Source organism: Arachis hypogaea, chromosome 11 (assembly GCF_003086295.3).
Source record: "Arachis hypogaea cultivar Tifrunner chromosome 11, arahy.Tifrunner.gnm2.J5K5, whole genome shotgun sequence".
Classification (NCBI taxonomy): Eukaryota; Viridiplantae; Streptophyta; class Magnoliopsida; order Fabales; family Fabaceae; genus Arachis; species Arachis hypogaea.
In genome coordinates, this window is record NC_092046.1 from 53,883,284 (window position 1) to 53,905,513 (window position 22,230).

The 22,230-nt window shown below is 35.2% G+C and overlaps 1 pseudogene; it reads left to right on the forward strand.

Annotated features, from left to right (window-relative positions):
- The first annotated feature begins 19,046 nt into the window (after positions 1-19,046).
- On the forward strand, positions 19,047-20,459 carry LOC112723893 (mediator of RNA polymerase II transcription subunit 9-like; annotated as a pseudogene).
- Positions 20,460-22,230: the final 1,771 nt, after the last annotated feature.

Here is a 22,230-nt window from a genome sequence, read left to right on the forward strand (position 1 = left end):
TATCTAGGTGTCCGTGTCAAAAATGACAGCTGACTAAGTTAAGACCTGTAGATATAATGATTCACCTCTACTGTAACGAGTTCAAGGATGGATATTGGATGTGGACAAAAAATAGAGAAGTGGACGAGCAAGAAATTAACTGACCTGTCTCTAATTTGAATAGATCTGATTGTCGATCAACGAAGGTTCGGGTGGTGAGAGAACTAAACATGGAAGAAATGACTTGGGAGGGTAACTAAAAGAGATGCAACGAGATGGTGTTTGATGCAATAGGTGTTACGGAATTTGATGAGGTTGAACAAGAGTCTAACCCAGGGGCAAAGAGATTTTAACATCTACTAGAATCTGCTACAAAACCTTTGTTCGAGGGGTGCATTCATTCAAAGTTGTCTGTATGTGCTAGAATGATGAGTATTAAGTCTGAGTCAAATCATACCCAAGAGTCTTTTGAAAAGTGGGCCACCCTTTGTAACGAACTGGTACTTGTCAAGTCCACTGTTATCCCTTGAAACCACTACGAAGCAAAAAAGCTAGATTCAAAATTGGGTCTAAATTCAGTGAAAATTGATTGTTATTTGAATGGTTGTATTCTGTATTACAAAAGGGATGCAAACCTAACTGAATGCAGATTTTGTAGATCACCGAGGTTCCAAGTCAAGAGTGAACAGATTGCTAAATGCCAGTAAAAGAGAATTTCAATGAAATGGATGCACTACTTTTCCTTAATCCCTAGGCTGAAATGATTGTATGCATGAGTTCGGACCCTCACATGACCTGGAATAGTAACAACAAGAGAGATGATGGAATCATGATGCATCCGTCACTCGGAAAAGCTTGGAAGTATTTTGATCGGGTTCATCCTAGATTTGCGAGCGTGTTTAGAAATGTTAGACTAGCTTTGTACTCTTACGGGTTCGCATCGGATTCCAATTTTGGTAATGCGTACTCTTGTTGGCATGTAGTCATGACACCTTATAACCTGAGTCCCAAAATGTGCATGAAGGACCCATACGTGTTGTAACTCCCTAATTACCCTAAGCCTTACCACATGTTGTAAAGAAAAGGATAACAAAGTGACATGATAGTTCTAAGGCTTAGACAATAATATATAAATAGAAAGGAATAATAATATGAGGAGCCCGATGAAGAATTATAGCTCAAAATAGAAACAGAAAAGTGCGTAGTATTCACACGAGAACTAAAACCATAAAGGCATAAGATGCAACATAAGACATAATACAATAATAATCAATATATATATATATATATATATATATATATATATATATATATATATATATAATCAAGAGAACACTAGCCATATTCCACGGAGATAGGGCAACTAGTGATGTACATACATTGAGTTTTTGAAAAGTTAAACAGCAACATATGTCTCTCAAATTTAGCCTTTAAGACAACCAAAATACAAAATACAAAAGATAGAGAGAGTCTACAACAAAATATCCAAAATACACAAAAGAGATATCAAGAGATCCACTGCTTTGTCACCATCTTGCAACTCACTGAGGTAGGTTGCGACCTGCATCTGAAAAAACAACAGCATATGGTATGAGAACTGGAGGTTCTCAGTATGGTAACAGTGCCCAGTAATGTAAGATATAAGGTTTCGGGACACTAAAGGCAATCCTAGAACTTCATATCAATCATAGATTCAAACTTATAAGACAATTTAATGAAGTCCTTAAATGGGTTGTCTATCTTAGGGAATTTCTAAACTAATCTTAATGTCGCTGTCCCACAGCCTTCACCAGCCTAACCTTCTTGTGATCCCATCTTCACCGCCTACCGAACCTCCTAAATCCCAGTAGAAGACACAAGTAATGCATGCAAGTAATACACAAGTAATGTTCACATATGGCAAGTAAATCAAGAAGCAGTTAAATATGTTATACAATTAAGCATAGGGTGCAAGTAGACAAAGCAATCAAACAGATAGAAAATACACATGATGAATGCCTGTCCTATTGGCTGTGATATCACATTGTCGGTTCAATTGCCAACCCGACAAATTTCCACGGGAATGTCGCTTTCGGTCACAAATATAAATGGTACCCGCAAGGATATAGTGCCCGGCTCACTCTTGCGATAAGAAAGTATATGAGCGGGACACTCAGCCATAGACCTCACATTATCCAGGGATATAGTGCCCAGCTCACTTTTCCAAGGATTTAGTGTCCGACTCACTCTTAAAAATTACAGATTGCCTTTCAATCAAAACCAACATCAAGTCATCAGTCTCATTAACCATACTCATTCCTTTTCGAGTCCCAAACTTGTCATAACCATCATTAGTCCTTGATTCCATAAGTTAATCATCAACACTCAAGTTCTCAAAGTCATCACCCATATAGCGCTTCACCTGTTCACCCACAACTTCAAAAACCTAAGTCTCCATCTTCTAAACTCATACAGAAATTTACCAATTAAAGCACTAACCCATCTCTATCAGTCTTAGGGCCTAATTACTAGTTAGCAATCTTAAACAGTAGATAAAGAAGTTTGGAAGGTTAGAGAACCCTTGAAAAGTGAAGAAAATAATGTTTTTAGCAAAACAGGATTCTCGCGTAAGCGAACCTCGGTCCCGCGTATGCATGCCTTGAAATTTGGGTCATCTGCATATAAGGCACCTTGCTCGCGTATGCGAGTATCCAAAATAGATTGGAATGCTTGCATCGCGTGTGAAAAACTCGAGTACGCATGGGTAAAAAATTGAACTTCTGCATATGTATGCAGTGCCCGCATACGGAAGATTCCCAGACAGTAGGGAATGTCTGTGTAGCGTGCACTGTGTCGCATATGCAATCCTTACCAGACATAGAAAAAATTTAAAGTTGCAGAATTTCAAATTTTTGTACCAAATTTCAAACATGCATAACTTCATCGTTTTAAAACATTTCTCGTTTGTTCTTCAAACATATTAAAGCTCTCAGACCCAACTTTCATAGAAAGCTAGTTTCATAAAAAACAGGGATCCGGAGGCCACGTTATGACTCGCCAAAATTTGTTCATAAAAAATAAATTTTACACAAAATCATCAAAGTTCTCTAGTTTCCAAATTCCAAAACCAAACCAAATCAAAACCTCTTTAATGTCATCACAAAATACTGCCACATACAATAATTTACCATTCCATTTCATTTCAATCAATTCAACACTTATTTCACTCAATTTTTCCACTTCCTTCCACCATAATTCAACAAAATCCACAATTCCTAATTTAAGATTTCAACCACAATTCCGTCATGAACATCATTCTCCACCATTCAATATCAACATCAACTACAAGATTCAATACCCAATATCATCATCAACCTTTATCATCAAACATTAACAATTACCATCATAATTCACCAATTCATCGCAATTATCAATAATCATCATACATTATCAATAATCTAAACCTATCCTATGGTCCACTAGCCTAATATTCACAAAACATTACATATTACATAGAGAAAACAGAAACCATACCTTGGCCGATTTCTAATATGCACAAAACACCAAATTTGATTTCCAATAAGCTTGCAATCACCAACACCACTCCCAAACCGCCAAATATAAAGCTATACATACCAATATCACTAACATCAATACCTAGAATTCACAATATACTAAACAATAAGGGGTTTTGAGAAATCTTACTTTAATTATAGAAATTGGGGATGAAACCCAATGATTCCTCACTATTGGTTGGCACCTAAACAACCAAATCACAAAAATTCACTCAAAAACCAAATCTCAAATTTGAAATTCACTTAGGGGAGAGAATGGGGGTACAAAACTCAAAAACTTACCAGCAAAAGTTGGTTAGAACTGATGGGTTCGGCAAGAGCTTCGCGTTGCCGCAAACAGCACATGAATCGAAGCACCGTAGCTCGAGTTATAAGCGATTAAAGGAGATGATGAATAGTGTATTCTCTCTTCTTCTCACCAGATGCTACGGTTGTGTTATGTTAGTAAATGAGGCTGAATTGGCTTCATTTAAGTGTTGGGCTTAGGCCCAACTTGGGCCCGGTCTAATCCATTAGTGATTTTGGCCCAACTTTGAGCCAAACCTTTAGAATTAGCGCCCAATTTTTAACTTTAATTATTTTTCTAAGTTTTTCTACCATTTTTATTACTTTCATTCAATAATAGATAGACTTAAGCCGGTACTACCTACTAATTTATCAGTATGCGTTTTTACACAATTTTCCACAGAAAATTACATTTTTTAGCTCAAAAAATTCTACTAAATTCAAATCTCACATCCAAATTTTAAAATTAAGACTTAGAAAATTTCGACCTATTTTTGGACAATTAATTTATTATTATTTTACGTTAATTAATTGATTAATTATTTTTTATTCTTACACTTGTTCTTAACTTGCATCATACTTGGTCCTAGCAATCCAAAAGCCAAAATAGATGTCTTCTTGCACCCCATGGTGGATGAGTTAAAGGAGTTGTAGATTAATGGTGTAAAAACGTATGATATTTCGATGAAGACAAACTTTCAACTGCATGATGCATTGATGTAGACTATTAACAACTTTTTTGCATATGGGATGTTGTCAGGTTGGTCCTCAGGAAAAAATAGCATATTCCTTTTGTATGGAGGATACAAAGGCATTTTGGTTGATGAATGGAGATAAGAATGGTTTGATTGCCATCGAAGATTCCTCGACATAGATCATCCTTTTTGGCGTAACAAGGACTAATTCAAAAAGAATAAAACTGAACAACAAGAAGCACTCGTGAGGTTGGGTGGTAGGCAAGTTTGGCATCGTGTTAGTAGAATCCCAAGGATAATCGATAACGGTGTAGGTTTGAGACTTCCGGGATATGGTAGGGAGAATAATTGGACTAAACAGAGTATATTTTGGGAGTTACCTTATTGGAAAGACAACTTGATTTGACATTGTCTTGATGTGATGCACATTGAAATAAACATGTTTGATAATATCATGCACACAGTAATGGACGATGAAAGAGTAAAGGATAACGATAAGGCTAGGTTAGACTTGGTGGTCATTTGCAGGCTGCCAAATCTTAACACAAAGAGACTTGAGAATGGGTGGCAGACTAAACCAAAGGCGGTGTTTGCTTTAACAAAGGACCAGAGATAAAATATTTGTAAGTAAATTGAGGTTTCTTGATAGTTATGCCTCTAACTTGAGCAGGTGTACAAACGTATCATAGGGTAGGCTTCCTGGATTGAAGAGTCATGATTGTCACATCTTCATAGAGTCTTTAATTTCTGTCATGTTCAGAGAACTTCCAACCAACATTTGGAAACCCTTCACAGAAATAAGTGAGTTTTTTAGGGACTTATGTGCTACAAAACTTAGCATTAATGATCTCACAGTCATGGACAAGAACATTCCCATCATACTCTGTAAGCTAGAGAAGATATTCCCTTCATCCTTTTTTGATGTTATGAAACACTTAGAAATCCACCTACTGTATGAAGAAATACTATATAGGCCAGTCTAATTTTGGTGGATGTACCCATTTAAGAGGATGATTGGTTCATTCAAGTACACCGTGAAGAACAAAACTCAAATTGAGGGCACAGAGGGTCAGAAACCTTAGCAGATTGATGACACAACTCTTTCAAAAAAGGTGGTTGATACCGGAGAGTTGATCACCCTTAGGTCAGCTGTTATGGATGATGACATCATTAACCTTGAAAAGATGTCGACGCACTATCCCCAGAAGACCACGATCTTCAAGAAGAAGACGGGGTAGATGGTGACGAAGAAGAGGAAGACGAGTTCGATGATCAGAAACTACCTCGAAAGAAGAGAATGGTGAACCAAAGGAAGAAAATGAAGAATCTAAATAGGGTTCATGTAAATATAGTTCGATGATATGTACTTCTTTACCAAACTTTAAAAAGAATGTAATATAATTAGTATTGTTTCAGATATTTCAATTACCATCATTACGTATTATTAATTTATATGTTTGATATTTCACATCAGCTTTAAAGCATTGTTTCAATTATTAATTATCAGAGTACATTATAGATGGACGAAAAAATATTATTAGAAAAAATAAAAAAGACTACCGTCGGAATATACCGATGGTAACAGCTTAGTCAATTTTTTTAAATAATTTCTTTTAAAAAATTTCGTCCGCATTACCGTTAAATTAATCCTCCGGTAAAATAGCGCGGAGACATGTGATATGGGAACAATGTTACCATCGGATATTTTTCGGTGGTAACGTTCAAAAGATTCCATTTTCTTACTGTCTATTTTTCGTCACTAAATCCGATGAAAATTACTGTCAGACGCAAAAAATCTGCCAGTAATATGTTACTGGCAAGGTTTATTCCATCGAATAACTACCGACGCAAAATCCAACAATAAACATTTTAGCGTCAGATGTTATTCGTTTTTCTGACAGTAATTTCGACAGTACTCTATATTTTTTTGTAGTGAATGTTCCTCAAACTCCTCTGAAGCAATCTTTCTCTATAAAGGAGTAAAGAATAAAAATTACATTATTCTCTATAAACTATTTAACTTAATCAAAGTGGCCAATAGAACAAACAAACAAACAAAAAATAATCGATTATATCTAAACTAGTTACCTCATTGAATTACAAAAATTAATCATTTTGTAATTTACATTAAAAATGAAAAAATCAAAGGAGAAAAATACCAAAATCAATTTAGAGAACCAGAGATTGCTGAATCAATAACAACCAGTGCCAAGAATCGCACCTCGGTGGAAAAGCCGTGAAAAACCTAAAATTCAAGAAAAAATAATCAAGCCAGTTTAAATAAATTGAAATTCCAGACTCAAAAATCATAATAGCATGCTTAATTACCTATGAACTAAGATAAATGCTGATAAGAGAATCTTAATTTTAATCTAAATTAACCTAATCAGCAAAAACTAGTTTGACTAAAAAAAATTACTAAGTAAGAATTAAAATCTAACTAAATTATAATGAATTAAATCAGAGAATAGCAAAATAAGTTTTTCCAAAAACCTGAAAATTGGTGAACAGGGAAATAAGAAGGCAGTGATGAGGAGGTTACAACTGCACTGTAGTGTTACCAGAGTAATAGAACAGCAAAAGGGTGGTTGCCGAAATGTATTAGTGCTCGCTAGAGGAGTAGAGGTTGCTACAGTTCTACATCTCTGGTTCACGAAGAGGTTGAGGCGAGAAAAGAGAAAAGAGGAAGAAGGAAAAGAGAAGGGAGAGGGGTTTCTCAGTGGTGGTGGTTCGGCGCAGAATGAGGAGCGCACTGTGTAAGGCCCACATCGGTTGGAGAGGGAAACGAAGCATGCCTTATAAAGGTGTGGATACCTCTCCCTAACATGACGCGTTTTGACGAGTGAGTGTGGGGGGCTTTGGCTATCATCCCTATCGTCAAAGGCAAAACCGTGAGGCCTTGTGTGCCAAAGCGGACAATATCATGCTAGCGGGGTGGTCTGGGCTGTTACACATGGTATCAGAGCCAGAACCCGGATCGATGTGCCAGCGAGGGCGCTGGGCTCCCTTAGGGGGGTGGATTGTAAGGCCCACATCGGTTGGAGAGGGGAACGAAGCATGCCTTATAAGGGTGTGGATACCTCTCCCTAACATGACCCGTTTTGACGAGTGAGTGTGGGGGGCTTAGGCTATCATCCCTATCGTTAAAGACAAAACCGTGAGGCCTTGTGTGCCAAAGCGGACAATATCATGCTAGCGGGTGATCTGGGCTGTTACACACTGCGCCATGGCCGTGGATAAGCGTGCATGAAGAAGAGCACTGCGCTGTCGCTATGGAGGAAAGCACTGCGTGTCAAGCTGTTGTCACCGTTAGGTTCGCCAATTGGAGCTGGCAGTGGGGAAAGGGTGTGTGCGTGGGTTACGTTAGGGCTTAGGGTATATTGGTTATTCAAATAAATTGATGATGATTCAAATCTTTTTTTTTTGAAGTTATTTGGAGAAAAAAATAGGTGGGAATATAATTAAAAACTTCCCTCTAAAATTTTTAACTATGAATAATTTTAGGAAGCTTTTTGTAAATGTTATTTGTTCAGTTTTTTTGAAAACTTTTATAAAATATTGTATTTTTATTTAAACATGTTATCTTAAAGTTTTTATATTACAACATTTTGTAAATGTAGTTTTAGATATTAAAGAACTATTTTTATGGGTGGCCAAAAATTTGTTATCTTTGTCCTACTCAAAGACAACTCGTCAAATATATTGTTTTTGACTATCTAAGGTAACTTTTGTTAAATATTACTTCGAATAAGGGTTATTTTAGACAAAAAATATTGTAGTGTTGGTAAGCTCAGCTATCTAGTTCGTCATTCTTTGATTTTCGATTGCTATATGCTGATTAGCCTGTTACAACTCTATTACTATCCGAAAAAGTTTAGATGGTGTTGGAGAAGGTTGAAAAGCCATGAATGCACTTTGAAATTTTGGGGCACAAAGAAAATTTTAAATTTTCAGCCCTACGGTGGGCGCCAATTGTTCTAGAGTGAACAATCTTCAAAACCAAATAGTTATAGCTCATTTTTGCAACAATCTTCTTCGAAGACTTCCAGTGAGATGAGTTATACCTAGGTCATTGTGGAACAAAAAGGGTGGATATCTGTATTAGGTACTCCAATGCTCAAGTCAGTGTGTAAAAGTATAATATTAAAGATAAAAAGTAAAGAATGGATTCTTTTTCATACCTTTGCTCTTTAAGTATTTGTTATTTTATAAGTGAAACATGTCTCATTACTATTTGAGAGTTACCAATATGTTAATAATATGAATAAATGTATTTAATTGAATGATTTGGTAATGTAACAGTTACAATGATTGAGTTATAACGTATACTTTGTCGAACTATACACTAGTCCAAGTTAGAACGTTGCAAAGGATATATCAATTTGTATAAAAATATAGGAAAACTTTCAAGTATACCGATACAATGGTGTTTCAGTGATTTTTAATCGTTGATCTTAATCATAAAAAATATATATAATTAAGATCAACAGTTAAAATTCACTGAAACACCAGTATACTTGAAAGCTTTCCAAAAAACATAAACATATTCAACATTAGAAAATGCTTAGCATATACGTCGTCTAGCATCATATCATCTAACTCCTATCTTATTTATGTTGTAATCTTTTCTCTGTATGCTCTATGTCGGTGTTAATAACTCCACCGCAAACACCTTATGTTTTTTTTTCAAAGATAATAGTAGTATTTTATTTAATAGAGAAATAAATACAATGTTCAAAAGTCAGAACAAGAAAATGGAAAAAGGAGATTCCCAAATATTCTCGAACAGGTAAAATTGTAAGAAGAAAATAACATAGAAAAGTAGATAGGAAAGAAATTTTAGGGGACTATGCATAAGGCAAAATAGATAACTCCTGGTTCAACTTAAGCGATGTTGCTAGCACTTTTTCCGGAGGCTCTTGGACATGCTCGAAGACTCACCGACACCTCTCCTTCCAAATATTCCAAGCTATAATAAAAATCAGTCGAGCTCTTTGAGGGCTTGTTCCTTGAGGTCCAGTTTGTAACACTGAATCCCTCCACCAATCAAAGAACAAAGAACATCTATGGTCTGAAATAAGGTAAGCCAAAAGACTCTTCTTCCACATTAGATTGGCGTCTCCACAGAAAAATAGACAGCGCATGAGTGATTCTGGAGCTAACTTGCAGATTGGACAAGTTGGCGGAGTAGATGGGACCCGCTGGTAGATGAGAAGTAGAACAAAAAGCTTACCATGGAAGGTTTTTGATAAATCCATATTTCATAGTATTTATTTTCTTTAATTGGGTGGATTTTATTAACTTTTCCTACATTTATTTAATGAAATAGCATAGTTTTATGAATTCTTCCTGATTTGCACTTAAGATTGAAAATATGCTTTTCAGGCCCTTAATTTACCAAATTTAATTTACTTTAATTCCATTCGATGCCTTGATGTGTTTGTTAAGTGATTTCAGACTTAGAAGGCAATGATTGGATTGAAAAAATGAAGAAAAAGCATGTAAAAGTCGAGAATTCATGAGGAAATGAAGTTTTGGAATTCTGCCAAGTTGCGCGTATGCATGCCTTGCGCGTACGCATGACCTGAGATTTCGCCATGTCACGCGTACGCATGCCTTCCATGTACCCGTGTCACGAAACATGTGACTCACTTAAATAAAATGTGGCTGGCAATTTCTGGACCTCTTCAAGTCCAAATCCAACTCATTTCTAAAGTATTTGAGGCCAAATTCAAGAAGGAACAAGGGGAGAGCAATTAGGTTTTGTTTAGACACATGTTTTAGGTTATATTCTAGAGAGAGAAGCTCTCTCTTCTCTCTAGAACTAAGGTAGATTTAGTTAATTACTCTTAGATTTAGGTTTTGATACTTGTTTGGATTTAGTTTTCCTTGCAACTTCTTGTTATTACATCTTTGTTCTCTTAGTTTTACATGTTATTTCTTTTATTTGGTCATTTTTATGTTTATGAACTCTTATTGGTTTTGATTTCCATTTAATGTAATTTCATGTTATTTTGCATTTGTTATCTTTAGATTTTATTATTATTACAATTTTACCATGCTTTCATTTTATGCCTTCCAAGTGTTTGATAAAATGCTTGGTTTGGATTTGGAGTAGATTTTAAGCACTCCTGGTTTGGTATTGAGGACTTAGGTGCCTTGATATCATTGATGTCTAGTGTGATTGGTAATTTAGGGTTGTTAGTTGGTTTTAGGATCAATTATGTCCACTTGACTTAACCCTCCGATGTTAGAGGATGACTAAGTATAATTAACCATTTGTAATTACCATGTTGTGGTCAAAGATCTAGGATAGGAAACCTTGACTCTTAATCATTGCCATGAGTGTCTTTTAGCATTTATATTATCTTAGTTGTTAGCTTTACTTTCTTACAATTTACTTTTCTTGTTCATCATTCTAAAACCCCAAAATATCTCATAACCAATAGTATGCACACTTTTCTCCAATTCCTTTGAGAGACAACCCGAGGTTTAAACACTCTCGATTTTTATTAGTTTGACTTAAGTGACAAACAAATTAAACTTTGATTGAGAGTTGTCTGTTCGTTTGGATCTATACTTGCAACGTGATTATTTCGTGAAAATTTCGAACCAAAGATTTTCCTTCATCAGTTTTCCACGCAAAGAGCAAAATCTTTTGAGGAATTTTTAGCTTTTATAAATGGCTCCAAACTAGCCTCTGTTGCATGAAGTTCGGACGAAATTCAATGGAGGTATCGTAATATTAGTAAGCAATCATATACCCTGATGCAACATCATATGTTTTTGCTCTATTCATTATCCATTGAATTGTGTCTTCACCTTCTTCTAGGGTTATGGAAAGGATTCACTGAGCAATTTCTGGAGAGGAAAAGATTTGAGATTAATACTTAGTTCCACTGCTTATTTGACAAAAATAGGTCTTTCACCCATAACATATGGTAACTATCTGATGGTAGTGCCACAGATGGTGGAATAGTGAAGGGATAAGGAGGAGGGAGACATGGTTCACTGAAGATTAAAATTTTACCAGAACTTACTTTCCAACTAATGCTTTTCTCTACAACCTGCCTCCCTTCAAGAATACTTTGCCAACCCCAAGAAAGTAAGGTTCCTACTTTTTCTATAAGGATAGAATTAAATCTGAAGTATTTACCTTTAAGTATTCTAGAATGAAGAGAGTTAGATTGAGTCACGATTTTCCAGTACTGTTTATCCAAAAGAGCCAAGTTTTGAGCCATGAGATCTTTAAAACCAAGCCTGCTTTCTTTCTTAGGCTTAGTCATCTTATCCTAGCTAATCCACACCATTCGCCTTTCAGAACCTTGCTGCCCCCACTAGAACTGGATTATAATACTGTGAATTTCATTTAGCAAGTTGTCCGACAGTTTAAAACATGACAATGTGTATATCGGTATGGCTTCACCGACTGCTCGGAATAATACCTGTCTACCTGCATTAGATAACAAGTACCTTTTCCATCCTTGTGTCCTTTTGAGAACCTTATCTTTGATTGAGTTGAAGGTGTCTTTCTTAGAGTGGTTGACAAGGAAACATAGACCCAAATATTTATCCTGTGCACCTATATGAGAAATATTCAACTATGCTGCTAGAGAGGTTCTAAATAGCTCTGAAGTGTTATTACTGAAGAACATGGCCAATTTATTAAAATTAACTCTTTGCCCACTGAAGCTCTCATAAGATTTCAATAATTCTATAATAGAAGCACAACTTTTTTTCGAGGCTTTACCGAATAGAATGGAATTATCAGCGAATAGCAAGTGATTTATAGTTGGGCATCTTCTGCTTATCTGAATTTTCCAAATGAGACTGTTTTGCGCTGCTTTGTGTAGCAAGAAGGAAAATCCTTCTGCACATAATAAGAAAAGAAAGGGGATAGAGGGTCACCTTGACAGATGCCTCTATTTTGTTTAAAATACTATAGGGTTGACCTTCCACAACAATAGAGTAAGAAATAGTTGTCATCAATTCACAAATCAAGTCAATGAATATCGATTCAAAACCCAACTTCTCCATAATAAACAATAGAAAAGGCCACACCACTCTGTCACAGGCTTTATTCATATCTAGCTTGAGTGCTACTTCGTATTCCAAGCATCGCTTCTTTTTTTTTAAGGTAGTGCATACATTCATGTGCTATAAGAATATTATCGAAAATAAGTCTACCTTTCAATAATGCACTTTGAGCCCTAATTACCTTGTTCATACACCTTAGAGTTTGTGGACTAGTACCTTTGAAATAATTTTGTAGACAACAGAGGACAAACTACTGGGCCTTATCTAAGTCATATCACTCGCATCTAGGACCTTTGGCACTAGACAGATATTGGTGTGGTTAATACTTTTCAAAATTCTACCTCCAGCAAAGAAACTCCTCACAGTCCAAAACACGTCTTCTCCCACTATATTCCAATAGAATAGGAAAAATTTAGCTATTATACCATCCTCTCCTGGTGCACTCTGAGGGTGGATACTAAAAGTAACTCTTTTTACCTCCTCCATAGAAACAGGACTTCTAAGCCTACGGTTCATGTTTGCTGTAACCTTTAGGCTCGAAGTCTATGAAAAAAAGCCTAGGATCTGCCTGATTAGAAAATGTGAAAATACTCTTAAAGTCTTCCTCAACCACCTTAGCAATATCAGCATTGGTTGCTGCCATATCCCCATTATCCCTCCGCAGATGAGATATTTTATTTTTTCTGGTTTTAGATTTAAATTTTCGATGAAAGAAGTTTGTATTTTGGTCTCCTTTCTTCAGCCATTTAATTCTAGATTTGTCTTTTCAATAAATTTTCTAGTCCAAATATGCTTTTTCAAGCCGCTGTTCAAGCTCAAGTAATCCATTATCTCCCATGATGCCTGATCCCATTTTTGTTCTAGAAGAGTAATAACTTCTACAATCTCTTTTTGAGAATTAGTAGAGGTATTTTTTTGCCAGAGAACTAATCAGTATCTAACCAATTTAAGCTTGTAAAATAATCTAAACATTGCTGAACCTTTTATATCTGCATTCTAAACCTCGCTAATGAAGTTACGAATTTGTTCTTCACCACACCAGTGGGATTGAAACTTGAATCTCCACTTTGATCTCTCCAGTTGGTAGTTAGTGTCCCAAAAGAGAGGGGTGTGATCAGAACCTATCTCTGATAGTCTAAAGACCGTGGGATGAGAGGATAAATGGGACTAAGATTCATCAACAAGCACTCTGTCAAACCTTTCTTGAATTAGTTCACCTTTCCTGCATCTGTTACTCCAAGTAAATAGTTTACCCACCATTCCCAAATCAATCATCGAGTTATCTATAATAAAGTAATTAAAAGAAGGAATAGAAAAATGAGATTTAGAATTACCACCAAAGTTTCTCACCTTGATCAATAATGGAATTGAAATCACCAACAATAACCGATTTACCTTGGAGTTGGGAGAGAACCAAAGAGATTTCTTAGAATTGGGATAGCAGAATATTCTCATTAGAATTTAAATAAACGCCAACAAAGTTTCCTTCAATGTTAAGAGTGACATCTTTTATCAAGGCAGCAATATAGAACTCAGAACAACTGAAAATCTGAACAACAAAATCATCCTTCCATGCCAACACATGTCCACCCGCACTACCAGAGGATCAACAACTTGCCAATTAGAGTAGTCACAAGCCTTAAATTTTCTTTTCACCTGTCAAGATTCGTTTTTTGTTTCACAAATAAAAACCAACTCGGGAGAATAGGATTGAAGAATCCCTTTAAAGTTGTGAACTGTCAGGGTCTTCCTAAATCCTGACAATTTCACGATAACATTCTCATGGGTCTTGGGGTGTCATTGACTGACTGACACCATCTACCCTCTCATTAGCAATTAGCTCTTATTCAACACACATCTTCTTGGCCACAAGCTCTATACATGCCTCCAATCCCTTAGAGAAGTCTTTCTCTATTACAAATACTAATTTCTACTCTTCTTTCATACTCCTTAAGTTCGGATGTGGATTTACTCTGCCTTTAGATTCATGATACGAATGAAGATGTAATGATAGAATGAGAGAAAGATAAGAAGAATAAAAAGAGTAGAAGAATGAGAGAAAATTATAAGGAATGGATTCATATGAAAAAAGAATTTGGAAGAATAAGAAGAAAATTAAAGAATTAAAGCTAAAAAGAAAGAAAGAAAAAGAAAAACTCTAAAGACACAGCAAAAATTCTAGCAGAACAATTTAAAGTATATCAGTATGCTGATATTTCAGTAATTTTTTATCGTTGATCTTAAGCATAAAAAATATATATAATATATATAATTAAGATTAATGGTTAAAATTTACTAAAATACCGATGTATCAGTATATTTAAAAACTTTCTAAAAATACAAATATATTCAACATTTAAAAATGCTTAGCATATACGTCATCTAACGTCATATCATCTAACTCTTGTCTTATTTGTGTCATAATTTTTTCTCTGTATACTTTATGTGGGTGCTAATAACTCCACCTTAAACACCTGAAAGATTTTCAAATGTACCATCATATTGGTATATCAGTGATTTTTAACCGTTGATCTTAATTATATATATATTATATATATTTTTTATAATTAAGATCAACGGTTAAAAATCACTAAAACACCGATGGCACACTAAAAAATTTTCCTAAACACCTTACGTTAATTAGATTCAATTATATGAATAAAATAAGGATAAAATAGCACGTAAAAAATATCATTTCATGCTATCTATTTTCACATGTGGCGGATTCTACCCAATGCTTCTTTCAACATCCCACACTATCCTCAGCTTTCATTTTGCAAACCCGACGTATCAATTTTTAAATAAAAAATAAATATCTCTTTTAGAAAATATTAGTATTATATTTCTAGTTAAAAAGAAACAAAAACAAATTGACACATTCTTCGAAAGTATAAATTTTTACACATCTTTTACGTACATAAAAGATAATTTTTTATTTAAACAATTTATTACTTATTTAAAAAATTTTAAAAAAATATTTAAAAAAATGGGTATATAACATTCTTACTCTCCAAGTAAATATTATGCACAATTAACAATGAAACTAGTTTTGCACGTCACAGAGAAGAGAGAACACACGGTTTTACTTTCTAATTTACTCTAACTAACTTTTTATTCAAAGTTAAACTAATTATTAATTTAATTTATGTAATTTTCTTCCAACCCCGCTCTTACATCACATAGAACACAATAAATTTTTAATAGAGATAGTTAGAATATAATTAAGATTAATTAAATTTATTAGTATTATTTAACATATTTGAATATTTATTATAGGATATTACGTTTTTTATTATTTTAATACTCTTAACATCTATAAATATTCTTTTATATTGTATCATTTGAGACAACTTGAATACACAAAAAAATTTTCTCTATTGTTCTCTCTTACCCTTTCTAAGATGGTATCAGATCCGTAGTATCCTTCTTGAAGAGGATAGGTTAATTTTCTTCCGGTGAAATCACCATAATTTTCATACTTTTCTTCTGTGTCATTTTTTCCTTCTCTTTTGTCAATGTTTTGATATTTTACTTATCTCACTGATTAGCTCATTCACTACTCACGGCATGGAAAAACCATATGTTTTGTCACCTTCTAATAGTTTGCAATCTTTTCACACTTTGTCACTTTTCAACAGTTTTTCGGCAGTTCGTCATCTTTTCAGCAGTTTTTCGACAGTTGGCCATTCTTGTAGTAATTCCGTCTGCGTTTCCTTTGGAAAATTTCATCTGCGCTTCCTTCCAACAGTTTCGTCTGTGCTTTCCTTATGGCAGTTCCGTCTGTGTTTTCTTGTGGCAGTTCCGTCTGCATTTCCTTCCGACAGTTCTATCTGCGCTTTCTTCCACTACAAGAAAAAAGGCCTATGGCCACGCTTTTTTCTTGCCACGCTTCAAAAGCGTGGCCAAAAGTGGTCAATGGCCACGTTTTTATGAGGGTGGCGATAGATTAGAGATTTGGCCACTTTTTTTATTGCCACGCTTCAAAAGCGTGGCGAAAAGTATCAACGGCCACGCTTTTGTATGGGTGGCAATTGATTAGAGAAACGGTCACGCTTTTTTTTTGCCACGCTTCAAAAGCGTGGCGATAGAGAGAAACAAGGACGTTTTGAAAGCGTGGCGACAGGTTTCATTACGGCCACGCTTACAAAGCGTGGCCATATCCTAGTACTCTTTTGGCACGCTTTAAAAGCGTGGCCAAAAGGTTATTTTCTGCCACGCTTCAAAAGCGTGGCCGTAGGGCAAAACAGTGACGTTTTAAAAGCGTGGCGAGAGAGGCTCCAACCCATTGACCCTAACCCGGCCCCCAACCCGGCTTCCAACCCAAAGACACTAACCCTAATCACTCGAAACCCTAAGCCTGGAAGAGCGCCTCCCACCATTACCCTCGCACTTAGCTTCGCCCTTCACCCTTCACCCTTCGCCCTTCGCCCTTAGCCTTCATCACTCGAAACCACTTCTTCTTCATCTTGTTAATCTTCATCTTCGTCTTCATACTCTTCTTCTCTTTCTTGTTCTTCTTCCGCTCATCGAATCCGCTTATCGCACTGTCTCCTACCTCGGCGACCTTATGGCCTCCTTCAGTTCAAAGATGTCTGTACTCTCTCTCTCTTTCATAAACCCTTCCTCACTTCAATTCTCTCTTTGATCGCCGTTTCGTTTACTAGATTTTGATAATTAGGTTTTTCTTTACTTTCCTTCGTTTTCGATTGTTATTTGAAAGATGATTTGTGTGTGCTTGTTGATCTGAGGAAGCTGTAGTTCCTGTTTGAGAATGACTTCTGCTTCACTCTCATCGTGCTCAATTCGCTTATCTCTCACTTGATTCCTTTTAACTTATTTTGTCGTTTTCGTGAGACTCTGTAGATTACTGGATTTCAGTATCCTGCTAGGCTTCTTTAATTATAGCTAATTAAGTGGCGAACATAGTCTTTGTGAATAAAATTTTTTACTTCAGAATTCGTTAGCAACTGGAATGTAGGTATTGATCATAGTTTTTACATAAAGGTTGAACAATTTTTGTGTGTGTGTGTGTGTGTGATCAAGTTAAAAGGATTGTGCAGAATAGTTAGGGTAAAATTTGCTATCGTAGATAGCAGTAAATCAAGTAATCGTGTTTTTAAGTTTCTCTAAATTGAAGCATAATGTGTTCTTTTGAATCTTTTCTTTCAGCTCAATGCAGAGAAGAGCCCTTTTCAGTGGACTTATGCGACTCAGGTGTGTTTGTTTACTGCTTTCTTAAGTCAGTGCTTCTTGAAAATGCTTTGTTTGTAGTTACTGGCTTGTTCTTGGTTGATTAACTCTGTTACTGGCTTACTGCTTGATGATTAATTGATACCCTCATTCTTGCTTGTTCTTAGTTGATTAACTTTGTTTCTGGAAGTGAAATCATGGATAAGATTACAGGGTTTTGTGTTTTTGTTGAAATTATTGATAAAAATGGCTTTGCTATGCTGCTGCTGCTGTTTTTGAATTTCTGGCTCTGTTGTTTTTGAATTTTTGTTGATTTATTGATTTCATGGTTTTTGTTGATTATTTGTTGCTGTTTTTGAATTTTTGTTGATGATTTATTTGATTTCTGGTTCTGTTGCAATCACAGTTAAAGAACATAGCTTACTATGCTTGTGTTAGAATGAGAAATTTGTCATTTTTAATTTTAAGGGTTAATGATGCTTGCTGCAGAAAAGTTTCATTTTGATTATTTTGGGTGTTTCTTTACTTTGACTATTTCTTGTTGTTGGATCCAAATTTACAGACATATCACTTTTGTTTTGGCTGCAAACTTTATATATACAAGTGCATAAAATTCTAACATCCTTACCAAACAAAAGTTTATTAATTAAACCGGTTCACCATTTATTAAAGAGATGAATTTTTTTGTTAGTTATCCATTGAAAAAAAAAGGTCGAAAAGGAAACCCAGCCTTCGCCGTATCCTCTGCCCCTGATTTCTCTTCTCACTCTGCTGCTGTGATTCCCTCCCTTCCTCTGGCTGCAGCATTTCTTCGTTCTGTCGGCATCGTCCTCTCACTGGTATATTTGTTGTTCTTGCTGTTATCTTAAGAATGGTGTATGAATGGAATTAAGAATCAGGGTGAATATTTGGATGAGTGTGTAATAAGGGAGAAGAAGAATTATTATAATTTAGAAGAGGAATTAGAGAAGAACATAGTCAATGAGAAGGAAATTTCATTTCATCACTGTTGCATACAATTATTCCACTAGTTTTACTCTTATTTATACTATTTTCACTTAGACCTAGTACTATTCTTGTAATTGATGAGCTGGAAGGGCTTTTGCATAGTTCATAGTTCATACATATACCGTGATTATTCATTGATGTGTCAATTTTGCTTTTGTGTATTTTTCAAGTAATACTAGGGGCTTTTGCATCCTCTAAACTTCTAATGGTATTTGGTGGTTAATGTAGAAACAATAGTGGTATTGTTGGTGCTCAAACCCTAATTTGCATTTGCAAAGGGCATAATTGAATTGAATCGATGGATTAGTTTTCTTCAGGAGGAAACTGGACAATGATCCCAACCCACAACAGCAGCAACTTCTTCTGCAGCAGCAGCAACAGCAACAACAACAACAACGACAATAACAACAACAACAACAGCAGCTGCAATAGCAACAGCAACAGCAGCAGCAGCAGCAGCAGCAGAACCTTCACCAATCACTGGCCTCACACTACCACCTCTTACATGTAACCTTAACCCAGTTTCCCCTTAACTTCATTGTTATTGTTGCTTTGTTATGATTTATATTTAATTTTTTAGTTTTATTTTTGGGTATAGCTGGTTGAGAATTTGGCTGAGGTTATCGAGCATGGGACTCCAGATCAACAGTCAGATGCATTGGTATGATATATTTTAAATTTCATTCAATTTTTTTTTGCGTTGTTTTCATTGTTTTGTTCAATATCAATCACCTTTTTTTTTCCTTTTTCGTTTTGACAATTGAAATTTCCAATTGAGGGTTGTTTGAAAGTTTGAATAGTCATTTATGTCATATTTGGTTGGTTTTGTTGGTTATAGATCACTGAATTGAGCACCCATTTTGAGAAGTGCCAGCAACTGTTGAACTCAATCTCCGACTCCATTAGCACCAAGGCGATGGTATTTAGCAATTCTCCAATTTCTGTTTCTGTTGTAAAATATGTTTCTTATTTATGCTTTGCTTTTACATACATTGGTTGCTACATAGAGGATTGGCATATTTAATTAAACACTTGAACTTCTAAATATTTAGCTTCAAAAGTGTGCTGAAATTGAATAATTTTATTATGGTTTTGGTACTAGGTACACTCGTGTGCACTTGTGTATTTATGTGTGTCTTGAGCTGGGTTTGAGGTTTTAGCATTTATACTTATGTGTCCAACCTATGCATGATAATTTAAAAAACACCTGCATCGACCAACCGAGAAAAGAAGAATGATACATATTCTATTCTGCATCTTGATATGATTGTTCTTTAAACAGTAGAAAAGATGAGTCTTTAACTTGCTGTTTTATACCGGTACTATTCTTGGTCTAATATGAGTTTGTACTTTCTGGATAATGCTAAATGCAGACATTTGAGGGACAGAACAAGAAGCTAGAAGAAAGTGAGCAATTGCTAAATCAACGAAGGTTAGTGCTATGTTTATCTGATATCTATGTTTGATTGAGTTGCTTGATGCTAAACACGTATTCATTTTTCTCCTTGTTACAGAGACTTGATTGCTAATTACCGAAATTCTGTCGAGGAGCTTGTTAAGTCTGAGCCATAGGAGCCTGTCAATTTTCAGGTTGGCTAAAAACCACAAATATTGTATTGTTTATCGAGAGATTGTAGCTTCCTTGTTTTACTAGATGTGTATCTCCAGTTTCCAACTTAAAATTAACAAAATTGCTAAGATTTACACTTGATACGTTGTTCAATAGCATGTCTCAGAATTAGATTTATGTTCTACTATCTCAATGTAGTCAAGGATTAGGATTTGGATCCTCTAGAATATCAAACATTGGCTGAGGGAACATGAATGTTGTATCATGTTTTCATTGATGCTATAAATCAGATTTATTTATTGAACAATAAGTTGTTTGTTTGATATCAAATTTAAAGGAGATTTTGAGAATCCTTGTGCAGATTAGTGGATATATGTAGCAAAATTAAATATGATTGTTAGAATGCTTTTTATGTTACAAAAATTAAGTTTGATGTCAAATCTGATTGTTAGAAAAATTAGTGGGCTGAAGTTTACTGCATCATCCATTTTTCATTTGTAGTTGTTCATTTGTGTTTTTTATTTTACAGGGCACAGGTCAAAACAATTTACCTTGCAATGATACATGAAGTTTTTATATCTTGGCATGAAGTACAAGAAGACTTTGATTAGGAATTCTAATTCATGTATTAGGAATTTCATGAGAAGTTATGACTTTCACTTTTGGTATTTTGAAGAAGACTTTGATTAGGAATTCATGAGTAGTTATGATTTTCACACACTTATTTTGGTGACAATTTTATGAAAGTTGGATTACTTGATTATTGGTCATTAACTAAATTATAAAATTATCTATGAATTCATATAAGGTTTTATTTATGAAGATTAAAAAGGGAACTAGGTTACTGACCATCTTTTTTGCCACGCTTTAAAAACCTGGCCATATGGCCATATCTCTGTCTATTGCCACGCTTAGAAAGCGTGGCTGTATCTAAGCTTTTTTGCCACGCTTTTCAAGCGTGGCCATACCTCCTCTACTACCACGCTTTCGCCTTATTTCCTGTTTTTGCCACGCTTTAAAAGCGTGGCCATATCTCTGCCTATCGCCACGCTTTAAAAGCGTGGCCGTATTTCCCACCTATAGCCACGCTTTTACAAGTGGCAGTTTGTAAAAAAGTGTGGCAAACAAAAAGCGTGGCGATAAAGCAACCGCCACCCTTTGATAGGTCACCCTTTCAAAAGCGTGGCGGTAGCTCAAAAAGCGTGGCGAAAAGCTATCGCCACGTTTTTTTCAGCTTTTCGCCACGCTTTAAAGCGTGGAAAAAGACGTGTTTTCTTGTAGTGTTCCGACAGTTTTCTTTGCGCTTCCTTCAGGCAGTTCTGTCTGCACCCATTTTATCAGTTTATGTATTTTTTTTATTTTGTTGTTTTAAATAAATTTCAAACTCAAGTTGTCACTTGAGTTTGAGGGGGATGTTAGAGTATAATTAGAATCAATTAGATCAATTAGCATTATTTAGCAAATCTGAATATTTATTATAGAATATTACGTCTTTATTATTTCAATTCTCTTAGTACTTATAAATATTTTTCTATATTGTATCATTCCAACATAACTTGAATACACTCAATAATACGCTATATTTTCTCCAATTTAGTCTCTTGTTTTTAACAGAAATTATAAAATAAATTAATTAAACTTTCGATCATGCAAGCAGGTCTATTTTCCCGGCTCATGAACTATCGGGAGCCGGGGGGATTCTCTTGCAAATTTAGTTACATGGTTTGTCACAAAGTCCATACGAATATTGAGATTGCTCTGGTAACTTTATGTCCCTGAAATTAGGGATAAAAATGGGACGAGTTGAGCAGAATTTTAACTTTTGATAAGTCTGACCTATATTATAAATTGATGGTCCAAGCCTAGATCTATTATTTTTCATAAGCTTTTTTTTTTTCAGGCTTGAACTTGG